At 41.8% G+C, this 10,693-nt stretch overlaps 1 non-coding gene across 1 annotated transcript; it reads right to left on the bottom strand.

Moving 5' to 3' along the window:
- Window positions 1-9,548: 9,548 nt before the first annotated feature.
- Trnas-cga lies at window positions 9,549-9,623 on the bottom strand. Its single transcript has one exon. It is a non-coding gene; the product is annotated as a tRNA-Ser (tRNA).
- Window positions 9,624-10,693: the final 1,070 nt, after the last annotated feature.

Below are 10,693 nucleotides of genomic sequence, written 5' to 3'. Positions count from 1 at the left end.
TCGATCGGCATTCTGTAAGAAGTACATGATATCAAAGGAAAGATATGGTGTAGCCGTCCCAAAGCCCTTGTTGTAGCCTTATTGAAATGGTCTGAGATGAAGTGGACAGACTAATGCCGAAAGTTCACATAACAAGCAAGGAACATCTCTCAAATGTTGTTAAGGATGTGTGGAACATATAGACTGGCAGTACCTACAAAAATGTATTGGTCGCATGCCAGGAGTTTGAGGCAGCCCTTAAATCCAAGAAAGGATAATTTGATGAAAGTAAAATATATTTTTTCTGTTAGTTTACACATGTTTAAGCGAATATAAATACGTTTTTTGAGAAATACAGTTTCGTTTGTGTTCATATGTGAAATATAAGATAAAGGTTAATGGTTTATTGAAATATTGAGTTAATTATGCATTTCTGAACTCGGTAGAGCATGTAAGCTCTCTCGAGGGAAATGTAACAGGGGTTAAGACTTTAAAAAATTTACGTTGTCCATCCGCTTCTAATCGATTTGTATGGTTTTAATGAAATTTACATTAACATATTTATCTTTATGATAACTAAAGAGACTGCTTACACCACGCTTGTCCGCCCTGTTCTGGAGTATTGCTGTGCGGTGTGGGATCCACATCAGGTGGGACTGACGGGTGACGTCGAAAAAGTTCAAAGAAGGGCGGTTCGTTTTGTACTATCGCGAAATAGCGGAGATAGTGCTACAGACATGATACGTGAATTGGAGTGGCAATCATTAAAACAAAGGCGTTTTTCGTTGCAACGGGATCTTGTCATGAAATTTCAACCACCGGTTTTCTCCTCCGATGCGAAAGCATTCTGTTGGCACCCACTTACATAAGGAGAAATGATCAGCACGATAAAATAAGAAAATTAAGGCTGGCACAGAAAAATTTAAATGCTCGTTTTTCCCGTGCGCCGTTCGAGGGTGGAACGGTAGAGAGACAGCTTGAAGGTGGTTCGTTGAACCCTCTGCCAGGCACTTTACTGTGAATCGTGTAGATGGCTTATAAGTGAAAATAATTCTGTGGTTCTGTACTTAAATAAAATATACACTGTTCAGTCAGAACATTATGAACACCGACGTACTATCGATATAACCCCGTCCAAGCGAAATCAATGTCACCTGGCGAGGAATGGCTATTAGTCAGACACACGTACGGTGCATGTAGTATCAGTGAGCGTGCTATTCGTGTGTAGAATGGGGAAGGCGCGCGATTTGTCTGAGTTTGACCGAGGGCAGATTGTCCGAAGGCGCGGCAAGAGCATTTCGTAAAATGTATGATTTGTCGGGTCTTCGAGGAGTGCTGTGGTGAGCGTCTCCAACACGTGGCGAAACCGAGGTGAAATCACTCTCGCGTCTGTCGGCTGTCGTAATTTAATATATTATTTATTGGTAATGTTGATTGTTGCCGACTTACGTGGTGGGCCTTAATCAAAATGATATTTCATTCAATTTTGATTTTCAATTAAATGATTTTATGAAGTTCTCTTTTTTAACAATATTATAATCGAGTGGAAATAATTTTTTACGTTAATGAACGTTAGACTCGCTGAATCTTAAAACATGAGCATATAAGTTGAACAATGGAATAAACTTTTCATATTAATTTCCTCGGCTAGTCAGTTCACTTTAAAGCAAAAAATCTTTAGTTATTAATTACAATTGCGGCCCACACACGCGCGAGAGTATTTTTTCTTACCTCCGTTAACCATTGCATTGTAGTCGGAGTCCTGGCTCTGGCTCTCGGCTGTTGTACTGAAAGTAAGAATATTAAAGCTACTTATTTTCTGCAGCGTCGGGCGGCTGTGGAGAAAAATGTATATTATGTTAAAAGCGGGCGAGTTTTTCGCTTCCGCTAAATTTTATAAGTTAATATCGCCACGTAATGGCGTCGTTGGCTGCATCGACCGCTGCAATTGTTGCCCTGTAAATTACTCGAATGCAGGTTAATTCAAAGAAGGCGGACATGAAATCGGGATCATCTCTTACAAATTAAAAGTGAACATTAATATTAAATCAATATATTATCTGCTTAATTAGTACAGATATGCTTACATTTGCCAGCACTCGCAAGATGTCCGTCTACACGCAACCAAGACAAGAGAAGAAGTGAAGACGACTAAAAAATTAACAAAAGAGCGTATCTTGTCGTCTCTTTAGATCATTTTGTTATATTTCTTTGCCCTCGAAACTTACACAGAGAAATTATTGTAATACGGATACATTAGAAAATTGTATATTATTCAATTTTTAAATGTGTCTTCTTTATAAATAGTTTTTTAAGTCTTTTCTTATTATTTCACTGGGGTTCACTGGGGACGCTATACCACGTACAGACGTCGTGGGGTTGAGCAGCCAACCCTCATTACAGATGTCGGATGTCGTAGACTGGGCAGACTGGTGAAATGAAATGATCGTATGGCATTGTTGGCCGGGAGACTCCATGCGGGACTGTTCGGCAGCCGTATTGCAAGTCCTTTTTAGCCGACGCCACTTCGACGATTTGCGAGTCAATGATGATGACATGATGATGAAAGACACACAACACCCAGTCATCTCGAGGCAGAGAAAATCCCTGACCCCGCCGGGAATCGAACCCGGGACTCCGTGCGCGGGAAGCGAGAACGCTACTGCAAGACCACAAGCTACGGACGGGCAGACTGGTAAAGCAGGATAGGTGGGAACTGTGGCAGAACTAACGTCAGACTTCAAAGCTGGGCAGAGCAGACGTGTGTCTGAACACACAGTGCACCGAACACTCCTAACGATGGAACTCAGCAGCAGACGACACATGCATGTGCCAATGTCAACACCACGACATCGGCGACTACGGCTGAAATTGGCACGTGACCGTCGGCACTGGACGCTGGCGCAGTGACAGAGCGTTGCATAGTCTGACGAATCCCGATACTTTCTTCATCGTGCCGATGTGAGGGCGCGAATCCGTCGTCTACCAGGGGAACACCTCCCTGACTCCTGTACTGCGGAAAAGAGACAAGCTGGCGGCAGCTCCATTGTCTGGCGACCATTCACGTGGGCATCCATAGGTCCAGTGGGGCTCCTGATAGGGACCATAATGGCCAAGGAGTATCGTACACTGGTACACTGGATGCAGACCACGTACACCCCTCACGACCATCATGTTTCTCAGCGGCCAGTGTCATTTTTTCAACAAGATAATGCGTCATGTTACAAGGCCACGAGTGTGATGGACCCCCCCCCCCCCCCCCCCCGCCCCTTCAACTTGCCAGCTCTGAACCCGATCGAGCACTTGTGGGATATGATTGAAGGTGGCGTCAGAGATCGTCATCCCCCTGCCTGGAATTTATAGGAATTAGATGACTTGTGTGTGCAGATGTGGTGCCAACTATCTCCTAACAAGGCCTCATTGCTTACATGCTAAGACGCGTCGCCGCTGTGCCAAAGGTGGACGTACCGGCTATTAAGTAGCTGGTCAAAATGTTGTAGTTGATTAGTGTATATCTTTGACTTCTCTCCACGTATCAGAGACTTCTCTGCATCGTTTATGGAATACAATTGATATAATGGATTGAAATGAATCAAGTTTAAATATAGTATGAGCTAACACGCTATACCTAACTCAATACAATGTCCTCCAAGCGCAGGATGTAATGAGATCCAGCATTAGAAAACGAAGAAAAAGTATTCATTCGGGCCTTCGCAGGGCATGATCCAGCCATGATTACCGGATACAAGCAGTAGTACTGTATAACGTAATAGTCAACGCAGACCGCGATAAACGTAAATTCCTGCTGAGGCGGAACGTCCAACAAACGCTGATAAGAAGGTAGCCGAAGAACCCGAGACGGAAGTCAACAGGCATTTTCTCAACAATTAGCGACGAAAACCGTAACGGTTTTGTACAAAGGGCGTTCAAAAAGTTTTGCACAGTCGTCTCTATTTTTATTTTTTGCAGAAGGAGAATAAAATTTTTTGTGAACATACTTGAAACATTTAACTATAAGTTGTTATGTAAAAGTGTTTTCTTTTATTTACAGCTGAGCCATAATGGACTGCGAAGTAGATGTCAGGTTGCGACAACGGTCGGTGGTGAAGTTCCTCTTCAAGACGGCGATGATTCTGCCACATCGATTCACAGGAAGTTGCTCCCTGTTTATGAGGAGGACACAGTGGATCGCAGCAGTATCCAGCGGTGGTTGCAGAGGTTTAAAGAAGGTGATTTCTCTCTACTGGACAATCCACGATGCGGTAGACCATTGACGGCAGTGAGTGCTGTAAATAGGGAGACCATTGAACATATCATCCAAAATGACAGATGTGTGACGACACGACGACTTGCTGAAATGACTCGTTTGTCATTGGGTAGTGTGGTATCACTGGTACAGTCACTAGGGTACAGAAAAATCTGTGCACGTTGGGTGCCTAGATTGTTGACAAGAGATATGAAAACGATGAGGAAGAGTGTGCGAGTGTCTCATGAAGACCTTTACTGAAGAATGGAAACAGTGTTTGACGGTGTCATTATCCAGGATGAAACATGATTGTTCTTGTCTCGAAACTGAGAGCAAAACACAATCCATGGAGTGGCGTCATCCGGGTTTCCCTCGGAAGAAGAAACCAAGACTTTCACGAACAGCAGGCTGAAAGTTGATGGCCTCCTTCTTCTGGGATCAGTGTGGTGTCATTTTCATTGACTTTTTTGAACCCGGCTCCACAATTAACCGGTACCGTTACTGTTTGTCACTGAACAAGCTGCGGAGTGCCATCAAGACCCACAGACCACAGCTTCAGGGTCAGCTCATCAGACTACACCGTGACAATGCCAAACCCCATACAGCCCTTATGACGCAGGAGAAAATCAGGAAAATGGGTTGGAAAATTGTTCCTCATCCTCCCTACAGTACGGACTTGGCTCCTTCTAATTTTTACCTCTTTGGTTGTCTGAAGGCCCACCTGCACGGTAAAACACTTGATAGAAAGACCTTATTTCCCCTGTCAAGACATGCTGTAAAAGTAAATGCCCAGAATTTTTCCAAAGTGCATTTACATCATGGAAAGAACGTTGGGACAGATGAGCCGCAGCTGATGGAAACTACATTGAGTAGGCTCAATATACAGCTAAATGTTTCAAGTATGTTCACAAAAAATTTCATTCTCCTCCTGCAAAAAATAAAAAAATTAGACACGACTGTGCAAATCTTTTAGAACGCCCTTTGTAAGATAATATCTTCCCGCATGGACCAGATGTAAACACTAGCCCATACAATGTCTTTCCGCTACTGTGACATAGCACACTAGCTCCTTATAATGTAACAAACTGGCGCTGGCGAAACATTAGACAATCAAATCGACGCTAATCGGTCTAGAAGTCCGATAACTAATCTCACAGATACCTTAACGTTAGAAGTCTTCGAGGCGCTAACTTGGGTTGATTTGGGGTTCTTCCGCTTACGACAGACTTCGGACCCAATATTAGATAGGTCTAAGTTAGTCTCAACAGATATATGGAAACTGCGCCGTAAAATTTGGTTCCATATAAAAATCTGTGAAATTTCCGTCCACTCTCACTGGAAACTACCTATTCATTAAGTAACGACCTACCTGCATTCCGAGGGTAGGGATGGCGGTTATCCCTGAAACAATCGGTTTTTGGTTACACCGGTACTTTTTATCTCCAGTTTAACCTGACTGTTAAACCCGTTCAGAAATAACCGGTTTCTGAAATAACCGATTTTCGGTTTTTTATTGCTGTTACTTCCAGTAATAGCCGTAGACTTTGGACAATAATTGAAAAATTCTAATGAAGGTGAAAGAGTAGGAGGTCGCGATCGATATGGGGCAAAAATTGGTCTTTTTAACTTTTAATGCAAATGGTGCATTGCTCTTCATTGCTGCAGCTCTTTACAATGCTTCCAAGTTAGGGATGGTACCAGTCGGCAGCATAACTAATGTCCGAGGATGACAGGGAGAAACTACGGTATAGACCAAGTGGGGACAAGTCTTGCACGTAAACGGGTATCATCAGCGAAGATTGCTGAGGTGAAGGAGACGGGCGCAGCGAATCGGGAGCGAAAGGTCACAGGTTGATTACTTCGGTGCGTTGTTACCCCATGTTTATAGCGCTTAAATAAAGTTATAGATATATCAATTAAATTTCCCTTCTCTTCCTAGGAACATTGTGGACGTTTTCGTCTTATATGGTCTTGAATGATGTTGCAAGTTTGTTGCGTCCCCTCCAGTTTTTAACTTTTAATGCAAATGGTGCATTGCTCTTCATTGCTCCAGCTCTTTACAATGCTTCCAAGTTAGGGATGGTACCAGTCGGCAGCATAACTAATATCCGAGGATGACAGGGAGAAACTACGGTATAGACCAAGTGGGGACAAGTCTTGCACGTAAACGGGTATCATCTAACTGGCCACACCATACGGCTACAGCTACATTATCGTCTTTGCAATGCTGTACCGGTGCTTAACCATGTGTTTGTTACTACTTTCTAACTTATGGCATTGTTATAAAAATTATGCTCTTCAGTTTTCCCAATTCCTAAAATAATTCAGTGTTACAAAGCAGTGTGTAATTTACGAATGAAGATTAAACATTTTAAACAAAAGTTTTAATTACAAAGCAAAAATTTTAGCACTGGTGCTATGAGAAGTTGATACGCTGGGTTTTTAACCGGTTATTAGTAAAAAATTAAAAAACTGTTAGAGCGGAGACCAAACAAAAACCGAAAAATACCGGCTTTTCTGAGCTGAAATAATGGTGTCGGCTTCTACCGGTAGGTTTTTCCCATCGCTTCCTCTAGTCCAACGGAAACGCTCACAATGGGTTACAGTCTACAGGAACTCCACAAATCCTTGCTCACCCCAGGAGGTGGCCGCCTGAACAGTCACCCTTAGTGCGGCTGTTCAATTTCTGTAGTGTTCAGTTCGTGCTCGTTGTGTGCTTCCAGATTCGCTATGGAAGTGTCAGTGACCATCCACGATAAACCATGCGGCCGTCAGGAAGGTTAAAAAGAAAACCAAAGTAGACGGAATTGTTATTTGGCGCTGTTCGGAATAGATATCAACATATTGCCGAGGAATGCTTAGGACCAAAGACTGTAAGGTGCTTCACACAAACGTGCATCACTGTGGAGCTCCAGATGACGCTCGCTTAGAAGTACGTACATAAGACTTATAACGGATCTTTTACGTTGTGATAAATTTATTTTATTTTTTGTTAGATGTTTTCGTTAAATAGCTGAATAAATTGTAATTAGGGATAATTTAATTAAGCAGAGTAGAGAAGATAAAGTCAAAGAGATGTTCATTGGGCGGACATTGTCGTAATGTAACGTCATTGCGTTGTTCGGTTGTTAAAACAAGTCGTTTGTATTCCGTTCTGCTGTTCGGTCGTGCGCGTATCTGAAAGGAATTAATTCGGGGACTAGAATAAACTTCCACGTAATAGTTACGATTCGATGTTCCGACAGGATTAGTTTTGACAGATACGTGAAAACGGACGTAACGAAAGTTGTTTGCATATCATCCTTGAACGTGACTTTTTATTTAATTCACGATTGCGGGCTCATTAAAAACTATTGTCTCATGATTAGGATCAATCCCTCTTTCCTCTTAGATAGTGATCATTCATTAACGTTTACGTCATAAGAAAAAGGATTATTAATAAAAATGATGTTAAATGATAACAGATGTATAAAGATAACATTTGCCAAGTGAAAGTTGGTAATAAACTTTCACAGAAATTTAGAACAAGCAAAGGCCTTTTACAAGGCTGTCCCATGTCACCATCATTATTTAAAATCTATATAGATCTTAGCCTTAGAACATGGTCTCGTAAATGTAATAGTATGGGATTAGAAATAAGAGATGGAGTTTACCTACATCATTTATTATTTGCTGATGATCAAGTAGGAGGATGCTAACTATATGTGCAATCAACTAGCAGTAGCATACAAAACTTGGGGTTTGAAGATTAATTACCAAAAAACAGAATACTTGACTAATGATTCAGATGAGCTATACATTGAAGGAAAGAAAATCAAAAAGATAAACACTTTCTGTTATTTGGGATCCATTTTAGAAATCGAGGGAAAATCAGAATCAGAAATCAATAAAAGAATTAGTAGCGGACGGAGGGTAATTGGGATGCGTAACTCAGTCTTATGGAGCAGGAATGTAATGAGCAGAACTATTAAATTAATATACAAATGCATATTAGAGAGTGTGGTTCTATATGGAACGGAGACCTGGACAATTAACATGAAGCACATTAAAAAATTACAAGCTCTAGAGATGGACTTTTGGAGAAGATCGGCAAGAATCTCCAGGAAAGAAAAGATAAGGAACACCGATGTAATAAGGAGAATGGAAGTGAAAGAAAGAATATATGACGTAATGGATGTACGACGAATGGAGAAAACCAGAATACCAAAATTGATACTGGAGTGGGAACCGGAGGGGAGAAGAAGAAGAGGACGACCAGTGACCACCTGGCTCCATAATGTACAGCACACAATGAGGAGAATGGGCGCGGAGGAAGAGGACACACAAGATCGAAACACCTGGAGGAATATTTTGAAAATATGGTCTAAGAACGTTTATTGTTTGTATTGTAATTTCCAAGTAAATTATTATGTTGGAGATAAGCCTATGTAATGAGGAAAAGCTCAAAATAATAAAAAAAATGTTAAATGACAATTACGTGTTATTCAGTTAGTGTGGAACCGACGTAATATCTCTGAAATGACATTGGTACGTAATTTGTGTTAAATACTGAACTGAGACAGGAAGTAAATTGAAATTAGTGAACATTTGATACTGAGACTATAGAAACAGAAGCGCTTAAGGTTTCTCTTCTCTAAAATAGCAAAATAGGTACGAACCTTAACTCAATAGTCGACATTATGTATTGCAAAGACATTAGCATTTCATACTTATTTTGACAACGAGCTGATAAACAAAGGAACGTTGAGTCTCTGTACGAGTAATAAAATTAAATCTAAAAACATAATTAATAACGGCGAACTCCGCTTTAACAAACTGTATTGCGTGTCGTCATCGGCCAATAACTGCTCAACCCCGGAGACTTGTGTGGTGAAATTAGAAGTCGGACATATAAAACAAAAAAATCCATTCAAGCTACAGTGGAGTCGGCACAGACTCTGAATCAGGCCAAGAAGAGAACACAACACGGAGAGAATTGTATTTCTAAAATGTATTTCGGAGAGTTATGTGAGCTGCACAAGCGAGGGTATTATTTTGTTCCGAAATGTCACAACAGTAAACAATGAAAAAACCTTACACAACCAGTCCAAGTCAACGGAAACGAGGAACAACCAGAATCACAACATGAAGCTGAACTTCAAGCAGGAGCACTGCCTCTGAAAAACGGTAGTCTTTTTCTTTAAAGGATCACAAATTTAGAGACAGAATAGTAGTTTTTAGTGGAAAAGCAGGCAGGAAGGCTTTAAAGAGTAAATAAAACTTGTTAGCGGATGCGATCATCAAATATCGTCGCAAATAAAACTTCCTGGAAGATTAAAACTGTGTGCCGGGCCGAGACTCGAACTCGGGACCTTTGCCTTTCGCGGGCAAGTGCTCTACCAACTGAGCTACCCAAGCACGACTCACGCCCCGTTGGTAGAGCACTTGCCCGCGAAAGGCAAAGGTCCCGAGTTCGAGTCTCAGTCCGACACACAGTTTTAATCTGCCAGGATGTTTCATATCAGCGCACACTCCGCTGCAGAGTGAAAATCTCATTCTGGATATATCGAAATAGTTGAAAGAAGGGCAGCCGTTTTGTAATATCGCGAAATACGGCAGAGAGTGTCCGAAATGGTACAGGATTTGGCGGAAACTTCTCACGAAATTTGAATCATCAGCTTTCTCCTTTGAATGCGAAAATATTGCTGAGGGCGACCTACACAGGAAGAAGAGATTATCAAAAGAAAATTATGGAAATGGGAGCTGGCAAGGGGAGATATAGATGTTCGTTTTTCCCGCGCACCTGTTCGGGATGGAGTAATAGAGATTTATTGTGAAGGTGGTTCGATGACCCCCCCCCCCCCGGCAACCACTTAAAAGTGATTTGCAGAATATCCATGTAGATAGATATGGATGAAGAATATTGAGATATAATGACTGTTGAGGCCAGAGGATATGTGACCCTTCATCGTCGTGCTCACAAAACCAGTCCTGGGCGATGGAGCTCTGTGAACAAGGGCCTGTCAACTTAGAACACAGCATCACCATTGGAGAATAAACATTGTACCATCGGAGGCACCTGATCAGCCAAAATGGTCACATAATCCTCGGAAGCAGTGCGGCATTTGAGATTAATCATGGGTCCCATGAAATACCGCGATATGGCTGCTCGAATCAACAGGAAACAGCCACCACGTTTCACTCTTTGGATGTAAACTCGGCCAGAAGTTGGAAACAGTGTGAAACAAAACTCATCCAAACAAATGAAAATTTTCCCATTGCTGCATAGTCCACGTTTTACGGTGTCAGCACCACCTTTTTCTGTTGCAGCCATTTAAATCATTGACTTGTGGTTTTGGAATCCCAGCTAGCCCTGAAATTCCCTGCACTTGGAGCTTTCTTCATGTTGCTTTGGTTCCGGCAAAAAAATAGCGTTTCCTCGTGTGTGTTGCAGGTTGTGCGATTGACTCAGCGTACTGTAAAGCCGTC

This window comes from Schistocerca piceifrons, chromosome 8, assembly GCF_021461385.2.
Source record: "Schistocerca piceifrons isolate TAMUIC-IGC-003096 chromosome 8, iqSchPice1.1, whole genome shotgun sequence".
Lineage (NCBI taxonomy): Eukaryota > Metazoa > Arthropoda > Insecta > Orthoptera > Acrididae > Schistocerca > Schistocerca piceifrons.
This window is presented reverse-complemented; position numbering and strand designations above follow the sequence as displayed.